This window comes from Crocuta crocuta, unplaced genomic scaffold (genome assembly GCF_008692635.1).
Source record: "Crocuta crocuta isolate KB4526 unplaced genomic scaffold, BGI_CrCroc_1.0 scaffold178, whole genome shotgun sequence".
Classification (NCBI taxonomy): Eukaryota; Metazoa; Chordata; class Mammalia; order Carnivora; family Hyaenidae; genus Crocuta; species Crocuta crocuta.
The window spans coordinates 434,836-448,726 of record NW_027532855.1 but is presented as its reverse complement, the minus strand read 5'-3'; positions in this window follow the sequence as shown (position 1 = coordinate 448,726).

Below are 13,891 nucleotides of genomic sequence, written 5' to 3'. Positions count from 1 at the left end.
TTCACTAACAGATGCACACCTGGGTAATATTTCAGGCACTAAAATGTAATGTTTGAACAAAATAGAATATTTGGATAACTCTTCTATAGACCAGAAATCAATTCTATCTCCCTGGGGTGGGGGTGGGAGGTAATATGTGCACTGCCTTATAGAGAAACCATTTGCATCATGATGGACACAAAATGACTGCATCACCATCAGTCTTCTACAAGTCCACTTCTATTTCTACAGAACTGCAAAATATCCTAGCCAAGGACAGGTAAAGGTGCTCACACCATACCACCAGACAACCCCTGGTGGTGGAGATTTCTACTTGACATTGTCAGAATTCCATTGGAGGACATTCTGTATCAAATGAGAGCCATCGTGACAAAATTATGAAATGTATAGTATTACAAAATCATCATAATGGTTAATTCCTACCTGACTTCTGAGAGAATAAATTGCCTTGGCTTTTGTTCTATGCTTCTGAGAGAACAAATTGCCTTGGCTGTTGTTCTCTTCTTTCTTTTTCTGCTTTTGGCAAAGTCCATGAGACCCTGTGCTTTTCTTTTACCATCAGGACTCAATGAACCTGGGCCAGAGAAGCAGGTGCACATATGACTCCAAGGAACATTCGAATTGGGGCACCCCATTCCACTCACTTAGGCTTCTCCCTGAGACAGTGCCTACGTGGATCCCATTGATAGGACAATTTGGATAAAACTGAAAAAAAATCAGTCAGCCATTTGAGGAAACAAAGAGAGGAAGCAATGTTTTCTTAAGTGACTTTTTAAAAATTTTTAATGTTTATTTTTTTAATAGTTTATGTCAAGTTGATTTCCATATAACACCCAGTGCTCATCCCAACAAGTGCCTTCTTCCATGTCCATCACCCCCCTTCCACTTCCCCTGCCACCATCAGCTCTCAGTTTCTTCTCAGCATTCAAGAGTCTCTCATTGTTTGCCTCCCTCCATCTCCCCCACTATTTTTCCCCTTCTTCTCCCCCATAGTCCTTCGTTAAGTTCCTCATCCTCCAATACGTGCAAACATATGGTATCTATCCTTTTCTGCCTGACTTATTTTGCTCAGCATAACACTCTCAAGGTCCATCCATGTTGCTACACATGGCCAGATTTCATTCTTTCTCATTGCCATGTAGTATTCCGTTGTATAGATAAACCACATCTTCTTGATCCATTCATCAGTTGATGGACACTTAGGCTCTTTCCATGTTTTGTCTATTGTTAAGGGAGATACATATTCTGAAATAGGCTCCAGGCTCTGAGCTGGCAGTCAGCACAGAGCCCGATGCTGGGCTCGAACCCACAAACCGCGAGATCATGACATAAGCGAAAGTCGTCAGACGCTTAATCGACTAAGCCACCCAGGCGCCCCGGGAGTTCTATTGTTAATTTTTTGAGGAATCTTCACACTGTTTTCCAGAGAGCCTGTACCAGTTTACATTCCCACCAACAGTGTAGGAGGGTGCCCATTTCTCCACATCCTCGCCATCATCTAAAGTCCTCTGATTTGCTCATTTTAGCCACTCTGACTGGTGTGAGGTGGTATCTCAGTGTGGTTCTGATTTGTATTTCCTTGATGAGGAGGGATGCTGAGCATTGTTTCATGTGTCTGTTGGCCATCTGGATGTCCTCTTTGGAGAAGTGTCTGTTCATATCTTCTGCCCATTTTTTCACTGGATTGTTTGTTTTTCAGGTGTGGAGATTGGTGAGTTCCTTATAGATTTTGGATACTAGCCCTTTATCTCATATGTCATTTGCAACTATCTTTTCCCATTCCGTCAGTTGCCTATTAGGATTGTTTCCTTTCCCATGCAGAAGGTTTTTAGCTTGATGAGGTCCCCATAGTTCATTTTTGCTCTTGATTCCCTTGCCTTTGGGGATGTGTCAAGTAAGAAAATGCTGCGGTTGAGGTCAAGGAGGTTGTTTCCTGCTTTCTCTTCTAGGGTTGTGATGGTTTCTTGTCTCACATTCAGGTCCTTTATCCATTTTGAGTTTATTTTTGTGTATGGTGTGAGAAAATGATCTAGTTTAATTCTTCTGCATCTTGCTGTCCAGTTCTCCCAGCACCATCTGTTAAAGACGGTCTTTTTTCCATTGAATACTCTTTCCTGCTTTGTCAAAGATTAGTTGGCTGTACATTTGTGGGTCCAATTCTGAGTTCTCTATTCTATTCCATTGGTCTATGTGTCTGTTTTTGTGCCAATACCATACTGTCTTGATGATGACAGCTTTGTAGTAGAGGCTAAAGTCTGGGATGGTGATGCCTCCCATTTTGGTTTTCTTTTTCAATATTACTTTGGCTATTCGGAGTCCTTTGTGGTTCATACAAATTTAAGGATAGTTTGTTCTAGTTTTGAGAAGAATGCTGGTGCGATTTTGATTGGGATTGCATTAAATGTGTAGATTGCTTTGGGTAGTAATGACATTTTAACTCTATTTATTCTTCCAATCTATAAGCATAGAATTTTTCCATTTCTTTGTGTCTTCAATTTCCCTCATAAGTTTTCTATAGTTTTCATCATACAGATCTCTTGTATCCTTGGTTAGGTTTATTCCTAGGTATTTTATGTTTTTTTGTGCAATTGTGAATGGGATTAGCTTCCTGATTTCTCTTTCTGTTGCTTCATTGTTGGTGTATAAAAATGCAACCGATTTCTGTACGTTGATTTTGTAACCTGCAACTTTGCTGAATTCATGGATCGGTTCTAGTAGGCTTCTGGTGGAGATTGTCAGGTTTTCTATGTAGTTTCTATGTAGACGCTTGCTGAGCCTCATCACTCACTGCAGCTGCAGACAAGCTGTGTTGCCTTCCCTCCCCCCCTCCCCTCCCTCTGTATCTCAGGGTCCAGGTGGCTTTTATCTTCCTCAGTTAGCACTCATGCACTTATGAGGTTTCCTTCCCAGTGTATTCTGTCTCTTTCTCTTCCCAAACTCCTGTGGCTCAGTGTGACTGAGCCTTTTATGACTTCAAGCCTTCTCTGTTTGAGAGATGGGTGCAAGCGAAATGCAGGAGCTCCCTACTTCACCATCTTGCCGGTTTTCTATTAAGTGACATAACCTATTTGTGTGAAATCTATAGCGAATAGGAAGGAAAACACAAGTCAATGGAGTAGAAAAAAGGGGTAAAATCATATGACACTGTTGTTTTAATGATAAAAGTGAAGAAGTTCAGCTTCCTATACTTAACAGGGAAAATTCCTGCCAGAATTCCCATGTAAAGCTAAGCTTCTGAAGACAAAGAAAAGAACAGAAATTTCCTTTTCAAAATTCCAGAATTTATGCTTGAAATTCATGAATCTTTTTTATTTTTTAAAAGAGGAATAGTTGAGAATGAAACAATGCTGAAATGATTACAATAAGGATGAAAGCTTATTTGTATTTATTTAATTACCCCTCCCCCCTTTCTTATTTTTTTAATCACTTTTTGAGAGCATCTTTACAATTCCCTATGAATGATGTAGTCATTAACATTGTGGTCTTGTCTCCTGATGCATCTGGAAGAATTTTTTCTAGAATATAAGGTTGCAGAAGATGTGCTAGTTTCAGAGTGCACTAATATTTCATTTACAAGATAACATCAAGTTGTTTTGCAAAGTTTGTGTTCTGATTGTGTTTCCAGCAGTACTGTGTAGGAATGCCAGCTGAGGTTCTAGGTTCCACCTTGAAAGGATCCATGCCCATCTGCCATCTCAAGGAGGTAATCAAAGATATTTCCTTGAACACCTTTTTATTTGTTTGATTATCTTTGTATCCATTTTCTTAAAGGCCGGCCCACGTGTTCTAAACTGTTTTGTTTTTTTTTTTAATTTGAGTTTTTACTCTTTATTTACTTATTGTATTCCACAGATTCTTTCTGGTTTCTGGATTTTAGTTATTAGTTTATTATGTGTTTCAAATGCCATTGCCCAGTTTGTAGTTTGTATTTTTACTTCATTTATGAGGCTTCTTGATAAATAGAAATTGTTAAATTTAATTTAGCTTAATTGTCAGTCTTTTCTTTGATGGTGAGAATTTTGTGTGTTTTTAAAAAATCCTTCCTTATACCCAAATCTTAAAGATATTCCTGAGTTTTCTCCTAAAAGTGTGCAAAACTTATTCTAAGCATTATTATCATTAATCTAACTATGTGTGTGTGTGTGTGCATGCGTGTGTAATGTGAAGTGGGATGCAATTTATTTCCCCCTCTCTATGTGGATAATTTTTGTAGTACAATTTCTTAAAAATAGTCCATCCTTTATCTATATAATGGAATACTACATGGCAATGAGAAAGAATGAAATCTGGCCATGTGTAGCAACATGGATGGACCTTGAGGGTGTTATGCTTAGCAAAATAAGTCAGGCAGAAAAGGATAGATACCATATGTTTGCACGTATTGGAGGATTAGGAGGAACTTAACGAAGGACTATGGCGGAGAAGAAGGGGGAAAATGGTGGGGGAAAGGGAGAGAGGCAAACAATGAGAGACTCTTGAATGCTGAGAACAAACTGAGGACTCATGGGTGTGGGGGGGGAGGGGGAGATGGGCATGGAGGAGGGCACTTGTTGGGATGAGCACTGGGTGTTATATGGAAACCAACTTGACAATAAACTGTTTGTAAAAAAAAAAAAAAAGTCCATCCTTTACCAACTAACAGGCACTGACAGCTCTTCTTTGTATCAATTTCAACACATGCATACATTTCTGGGCTTTTTGTTCTGTTCCCTTGAGAACTGTTATGTCGATGTGCTAACCCACAGTCTTCATTCCTATCATCTTGTGATAAGTTCTGATAACTGATAGGTCAAGCCTTTCCCGTTTTTAACTGTTGAATTCTGGTCTATAAAAATGCAATGAATTTGCTTTATATTCATCATTCTTAGGCATTTTGATAACTTTGTAAATAGCTTTCCATTATTTTCATTTTTATATAGTGTTCAGTTTTCTTTCCTCCTTTCAAATTCATAACTTCTATCACTACTATATCTATGCAAACCTCAAGGACAGAGTTAAATAATATGTTATCTGTGGGAATCATTATGCTCCTCATTTTAAAAGGAATGCATATAAAGTTTCTACACTGAAATTGATTTTTTTGGAGTTGTTTGAGTGATACTATTTACCAGTTCAGAAAGTTTCCTATTTTTCAATTACTAAGAGTTTTTATCAGGAAAATATGTCAATTTTATCAAATTCTTTCTCAATATATAATGATGTGATTATTAGCATTTTCTTCATTAATATATTAATCAGGTGAATTCCAATTATAATTGTTTATAATGTTAAACAACTTCCTGCATTTTTAGAATAAGCTTCAACTAGACAACAATATTCTAACTTTTTAATAGATTGCTCTATTTGGTGACCTTATATGTTGTTTAGGATTTTTGCATCTATATTCATGATTATCCTTAACTAGTAATTTTTTATTCTCATACTTTACCATGTAGATTATAATATTAAGGTTTCCATCGTTGAACAGTGATTTCTGCTTTTTTTTTTTCTTCTGGAAGAGTTCTATCATGTTAGAATAATATGTTCTTTCAAAGTTTAATTTAACATTTATGTAGAATGTCTGGTAATTACTATTGTGGGAAGATTCTGAAATACAGATTCAAATGCCTTAATGGTTATGGGATTTTTCAGGTTTTTTATTCATTCTTGAATCTCGTTTACAAAGTTTATTTTTTTCTAGATGTTTAGATGTTTTTTCTATTTGATCTAAGTTCTGTTGACAGGGTTGTAAACTGTATTTTTATTAACTTTTAATTATCTCTCTAATCACTGTTGAATCTATTGTTAAGCTCCTTTCTCATTTTTTTCAATAAGAGGTTTGGATTGTAATGTTTTTACATTTAATTGTAATTGTAATTTTAATGTTTCATTTTGATTTCTTCCTTGCCCCATGGGTAATTTATAAGTATGTTTAATTGTTAAGATTATAACATTTAATTTACATTTTTGTAATTGATATCTAAGTTAATTGCATTGTGGTCAGAGAGAATAACTTTATGATACCAATTATTTAAAAATCATTGATCATGTTTTATGCCATAATCTTTAGTTATTTTTTTAAAGGATATGATCTATATGTGCCTGAGAGAAGCACATATTCTCTGTTCATCAAGAGTGTTCCTTGTGTCTTAAATCTTTTAAATCCTGACTAATTCTTTGCCTTGATGATCTTGTAATAATCAGCAAATGAGTGTTAAATTATCCCATTATACATTACATAAGTGATTTTTTTGTTTACCCTGGAGACTTTTGTAGTATGATATAAATATATATATTTAAGCTGTCTTTATAGGTGGATAAACATTCTGATTTATTGTGTGTTTCTTAATGTGTAAACCTTTTATTATTTAATTCCATTTACCATGTAACTTTTGTAGTAAAATGCCTTTTTTAAAATATTGCAATAGTAACACCAGCTTTCATTTTGTATTTGTCTGAAATATCTTTTCCATTTTTACCATGTCTTTACTCCTGATCAGGAGCACTGGCCAAGTGTTTTGTAGACTTCTGATCTATTGAGCTTTATCTGATTTTTCCCCCAAGATTACATTAGAGTTATTGGTTTCTGTGAGGAAGACTACAGAGGTAAAATGACATTTTCATCACATACTATCAAAAGTGACTAATGCCAAAATGTACCACTCTTGATATTGACCTGGTTGGGGTCATGTTTGTCTAGTTCTTCCATTGTACAGTTATTCTTTTCTCCCCTTTACATACTGTCTTCTTTGGAGAAGGTCATTATGCACAGTTTAAGATTAAGGATTTAGGAGTCCAGGGGCTCCTAGGTGGCTTAGTCGGTTAAGCATCCAACTTTCACTTATGTCATGATCTTGCGGTTCGTGGGTTCGAGCCCCGCGTCGGGCTCTGTGCTGACTGCCAGCTCAGAGCCTGGAGCCTGTTTCAGTCTGTGACTCCCTCTCTCTCTGACCCTCCCCTGCTCACTCTCTCTCTCTCTCTCCTAGAAATAAATAAAACATTAAAAAAAAATTAAGGATTTAGGAGTCCAAATGGACTCATGAATATTTCTTTTGTTTTTTGGATTATAATCCTAGACTGCTTTATGTCATTATCAAATTGCACCAGCCATGAGCACTGGGAGCTTTTTCAATTGGCTCCTGTGTCTTTTAGAAAAACCCTGATGAAAATAGTTTTGTTTGTTTTCAGTTTTACCGTGTCCTTACTTTCTTGCATTATAGGGGGCATTACATTTCTGCCTTATAAGATGCACTCTTACTTTATATATTTCTTATCCCTGTCTTAGAATTTGCTATTTTATCAAGGAGCTCTGATTTCTTTTATTGGAGAAAGGTACAGGCATACCTCAGAGATATTGTGGGTTCAGTTCCAGACCACTGCATACCTGAGAGATCCTGTGGGTTCAGTTCCAGACCACCACAATAAAACAAATATCAAAATAAAGGAAATCCAATTAATTAATCCATTGGTTTTCCAATGCATATAAATGTTATGTTTACACTTAACTATAGTCTATTAAGTGTATAATGGCATTTATTTCAAGAAATGTACATATTTTAATTTAAAAAATGCTTTATTGATAAAAACTGCTAACCATCATCTAAGCTTTCAGTAAATCATAATCTTTCTGCTGGTGGAAAGCCTCAGTGTTGATGGCTGCTGACTGATCAGGGGATGATTGCTGAAGGTTAGGGTGGCTGTGTCAATTTCTTAAAATAAGACAACAATGAAATTTGCTGTATCAATTGACTTTTTCTCTCACAAACAATTTTTCTGTAGCATGCAGTGCTGTTTGACAGCATTTTATCCACAGTAGAAACTTTTTTGCAATTGGAGTCAATCCTCTCAAATCCTACCACTGCTTTATCAACTAAGCTTATGTAATAGTCTAATAGTTTGTTGTCATTTCAACAATCTTCACATCATCTTTACCAGGAGAAGATTCTATCTCAAGAAACCACCTTCTTTGCTCATCCATAAGAAAACAACTCATCCATTAAAAGTGTATCATGAAATTGTAGCAATTCAGATACATTTTCAGGCTCCACCTCTGACTCTAACTTTCTTGCTATTTCTGCTACATCTGCAGTTACTTCCTCCCCTGGAGTCTTGATCCCTCAACGCCATCCATGAAGGTTGGAATCAAATTCTTCTAAACTACTGTTTACATTGGTATTTTTATCTCTTCCCACAAACTGCAGATTTTCTTAATAGCATCTAGAATGATGAATAATTTTCAAGAGATTTTCAATTTACTTTGCCCAAATCTATCAGAGGAATCACTACCTATGTTAACTATTGTTTCACAAAATGTATTTCTTAAATAGTAAGACCTGAAATTTAAAATTATTCCTTGATGGGTGTAGGGAAGGGCACTTGTTGGGATGAACACTGGGTGTTATATGGAAACCAATTTGACAATATACTATTTAAGAAAAAAATTAAAAATAAAAGTAAAATAAAATAAAATAATTCCATAATCCATTGGCTGCAGCATGAATGGCTTTCTCACAGGCATGAAAACCATGTTAACCATATTAGACTCTCCATCAGAACTTTTGGGTGAGCCAGGTGCATTGTCAGTGAGAAGTAATATTTTGAAAGGAGTGTGTGTGTGTGTGTGTGTGTGTGTGTGTGTGTGTGTGTGTGTGTAGTTGAGCAATAGGTCTGAACAGTGAGCTTAAAATGTCAGCCAGTCTTTGTTGTTCCACTGAGAAAGCACAGAGAGTAGATATTAGCATAATTCTTAAGGGCTCTAGGATTTTCAGGATGGTAAATGAGCATTGGTTTCAACTTAAAGTCACAGTTGCATTAGCTTCTAATAAGAGGGTCAGACTTTCTTTGAAGTTTTGAAGTAAGGCATTGACTTTTCTTTTATTGCTATGAAATTTTTGGATTGTATCTTCTTTCAATACAAGGCTGTTTACATTGAAAATCTGTTCTTGAAGGTAGCCACCTTAATTAATTATCTTACCTAGGTCTTCTGGATAGCTTGCTACAGTTTCTATTTCAGCACCTGCTGCTTCCACTTGCACTTCTCTATCACATCTGAAATGGTGTCCACATCAACAATAAAGCTGTTTCACTATCTTGTCATTCATGTATTCACTGGAGTAGAACTTTTGATTTTTTTCAAGAACCTTTCCTTTGCATTCAAAACTTGACTGTTTGGTGCAAGAGGCCCAGATTTCAGCTGATCTCAGTTTTTAACAAGCTTCCTTACTATACTTAATTATGTCTAGCTTTTGATTTGAAGTAAGAATATCTATTCTTCATTTCACCTGAGCACTTACAGGTCATTGCAGAGTTATTAATTGACCTAATTTCATTATTATTGTGTCTCATGTAATAGAGAAGCCGAAGGAGAAAGAGAGAGATGGGGGAATGACTGACTTGTCAGTGAGGCAGTCAGGACACAGACAACACTTATCAACTAAGTTTACCATCTTATATGTGCTTGGTTTGTGGTCTGCCTGATAAATTACAATTGCAACATCAAAGGTCACTGAACACAGGTCACCATAACAGATATAATAATAAAGAAGTTTGAAATATTGTGAGAACTACCAAAATGTGACAGAGATATAAAATGAGCAAATGTAGGAAAAGTGGTGCTGATAGACTTATCTGATGCACAAAAATATAGTTTGTAAAAAATGCCATACCTGCAAAGCACAGTAAATGAAGTATGCCTGTATTTGAAGTCACAATGAGGGCCTTAAGTATGCTCATTTCTGCTGATGGATTCTTCTNTATACACACACACACACACACTCACACACATTTATAAACTTTTTATATGTAGCTGTCTATATCTCTACTAAGCTAAATATGAATTCATACTGATGTTTTTAACTGAATCCATTACTGAATGGATCATTCTTATCTCCTCCTTTTGTTTATCTATAACTTCCACTCCAACAGTGAGAAAATAGCTTTCACCATCCACCATCTCAATTGTTCAATCCCAGAACACATGTATAGCTGAATGAAAAGTGTTAACCTATACTCACATGAGAAGCAATTTCATCAACTAAAGTAGAGTGCTTATGTGTAGTTCCTTTACATAAACTCAACTCATTTCCAAAGTTATTTAGTTCAGAACTTTTGGAAACTTTACTTCCAAAGTTATTTAGTTCAGAACAACACTTCATTGAGGTTGCTTTATACATTTGAAATACTCACATTTTTTAATTTTTTCACAGCTGCATTCCATCCTAGGATTCTCACAACTTCCTATTTTTTAAAATTTTCATACATTAAGTTCCAGTCTATGTGTTTTAAATTTCTATGGATTTTTTTTTTTTTACAAATAGTTTGTCAAATTAGTTTCCACATAACACCCGGTACTCATCCCCACAAGTGCCCTCCTCCATGCCCATCACCCCCGACATCCATCAGTCCTCAGTTTTTGTCAGCATTCAAGAGTCTCTCATGGTTTACCTCTTTCCCTCTCCCCCACTATTTCCCCCCTTCTTCTCCCCCATGGTCCTCCGTTAAGTTCCTCCTAATCCTCCTATACGTGCAAACATATGATATCTGTCCTTCTCTACCTGACTTATTTCGCTCAGCATAACACCCTCAAGGTCCATCCATGTTGCTACACATGGCCAGATTTCATTGTTTCTCATTGCCATGTAGTATTCCATGGTATAGATAAACCACATCTTCTTGATCCATTCATCCGTTGATGGACACTTAGGCTCTTTCCATGTTTTAGTTATTGTTGAGAGTGCTGCTATGAACATTGGGGTCCATGTGCTCTTATGCATCAGCATCTCTGTATCCTTTGGGTAAATTCCTAGCAGTGCTATTGCTGGGTCATAGGGGAGTTCTAATGTTAGTTTCCTGAGGAACCTCCACACTGTTTTCCAGATGGGCTGTATAAATTTCTATGGATTTTGATAAATCCATAGTGTTGTGTATCGACCATAACTATATCAAACAAAACCATCTCACTCCCCTCAAAATTTACCTGTGCTTTACCTATTCAACCAATGAAAGAGCCCACATTCAGGATCTCTAACTTGCAGGTAAGTAATACAGAGTTCAGAGTGGCACTGGAGGCCCACTGCCTCTCAACAGGGAAAAAAAGCTAGGCACAGCTGTTCTGCAGTCCTGACCAGGGCAGAACCAAGCCAGAAGGACAGCATCACCATTCCACCAGGAGACAGAGACAGAGGAAGGCAGTTGCTCCCAGCTTGGCCTCACCACTAGCAATTACCTTTAGACTTGAATTCTCGTGGGCAATGAGGAAGTCCTCTTGCAGAAGTCAAACAGAAATTACCTTGATTATAAGCTTTGGGTTCATAAACTATAAGGCTTCTCATTCATTCCAGAGACAATTGGGAAATGATACTTCTTAGGGACTCTTACCTTGCAGTAAAGTTGAAAATGATACATAATTACATGTATCAGCAGAGTTTTTGGTGATTATATTAGAAAGACTAGAAAGACAAATAATTATCATGCTCCTGAGTGTATTTGTAATCCTGTAAAAAGAATGTGCATGGACAGTGTCTTCCTGTAATACCCCCCATTAATTAGGTTACCAAAAAAAGCTTCCTTTAAGTATTCCAGACGAGCACATATTTAAAACAATATCATGGCAAATTTTCTTATACAACTACCAATGCCTTATAATGTGACTATAAAAACCATATTGAGAATGAATTTTAAAATTTTATCCTTGCTCTGACTATATTTCTAATTAGCTGTAAACAAGAACAAATAACACACTTTTGAGCTTCAGTGTACTTTCCTATAAGTAGAGGTATTGGGCAAGGTCATATATCAAATTCCTTCCAAAATTAACACCCTACTGCTGATGAGAAAGAAAGCCAAACTCACTGGCTACAACACATAGGCACTTTGTTATGGTCCCACAAAATGCAAAGCATCCTCCACTGATAGGACTATTGTGATTTCCCTTTTTTTCTTTTAAAGTTTATTGTCAAGTTGGTTTCCATATAACACCCAGTGCTCATCCCAACAAGTGCCCTCCTCCATGCCCATCACCCGCCGTAACCTGTCTCCAGCCCCCATCAACCCTCAGTTTGTTCTCAGCCTCTTATGGTTTGCCTCCCTCTCCTTAACTATTTATTCCCCTTACCTTTCCCTATGGCCCTCTGTTAATTTCTCCTTATCCACATATGAACGGAAACATATTGTATCTGTCTTTCTCTGCCTGACTTATTTCACCTAGCATAACATCCTTGAGTTCCATCCACGCTGCTACAAATGCCCAGATTTCATTCTTTCTCATTGCCATGTAGTATTCCATTGTATAGATAAACCACATCTTCTTGATCCATTCGTCAGTTGATGGACATTTAGGCTCTTTCCATGATTTGGCTATTGTTGAAAGTGCTTCTATGAACATTGGGGTGAATGTGCCCTTATGCATTGGCAATCCTGTATCCCTTGGATGAATTCCTAGCAGTGCTATTTCTGCATCATAGGAGATTTCTACTGTTAATTTTTTGAGGACCCTCCACACTGTTTTCCANCCCTCTCCTTAACTATTTATTCCCCTTACCTTTCCCTATGGCCCTCTGTTAATTTCTCCTTATCCACATATGAACGGAAACATATTGTATCTGTCTTTCTCTGCCTGACTTATTTCACCTAGCATAACATCCTTGAGTTCCATCCACGCTGCTACAAATGCCCAGATTTCATTCTTTCTCATTGCCATGTAGTATTCCATTGTATAGATAAACCACATCTTCTTGATCCATTCGTCAGTTGATGGACATTTAGGCTCTTTCCATGATTTGGCTATTGTTGAAAGTGCTTCTATGAACATTGGGGTGAATGTGCCCTTATGCATTGGCAATCCTGTATCCCTTGGATGAATTCCTAGCAGTGCTATTTCTGCATCATAGGAGATTTCTACTGTTAATTTTTTGAGGACCCTCCACACTGTTTTCCAGAGGGGCTGCACAAGTTTGCATTCCCACCAACAGTGTAGGAGGGTCCTGTTTCTCCACATCCTCACCAACATCTATAGTCTCGTGATTTGTTCATTTTAGCCACTCTGACTGGCATGAGGTGGTATCTCTGTGGTTTTGATTTGTAGTTCCCTGATGATGAGGGACGCTGAGAATCGTTTCATGTGTCTGTTGGCCATTTGGATGTCCTCTTTGGAGAAGTGTCTGTTCCTGTCTTCTGCCCATTTCTTCACTTGATTATTTGTTTTTCAGGTGTGGAGTTTGGTGAGTTCCTTATGGATTTTGGATACTAGCCCTTTATCTGATATGTCATTTGCAACTATCTTTTCCCATTCCATTGAGTGCCTATTAGTTTTGTTGATTGTTTTCTTTGCTGTGCAGAAACTTTTTAACTTGATGAGTTCCCAGTAGTTCATTTTTGCTTTTGATTCCCTTGCCATTGGAGATGTGTAGAGTAATAAATTGCTGTGGCTGAGGTCAAGGAAGCTGTTTCCTGCCTTCTCCTCTAGGGTTTTGATGGTTTCCTTTCTCACATTCAGGTTCTTCATCCATTTTGTGTTTACTTTTGTGTATAGTGTAAAAAAGTGGTTTAGTTTCATTCTTCTGCATGTTGCGGTCCAGTTCTCCCAGCACCATCTGTTAAAGAGGCTGTTTTCTCCCCCATTGGATACTCTTTCCTTCTTTGTCAAAGATTAATTGGCCCTACATTTGTGGGTCCAATTCTGGGTTCTATATTCTATTCCATTGGTCTATGTGTCTGTTTTTGTGCCAATACCATACTATCTTGATGATTACAGCTTTGTAGTAGAAGCTAAAGTCTGAGATTGTGATGCCTCCCCTGTTGGTTTTCTTCTTCAATATTATTTTGACTATTCAGGGTCTTTTCTGATTTCATACAAACTGGAGGATAGTTTGTTCTAGTTTTAAGAAAAATGCTGGTGCAATTTTGATTGGGATTA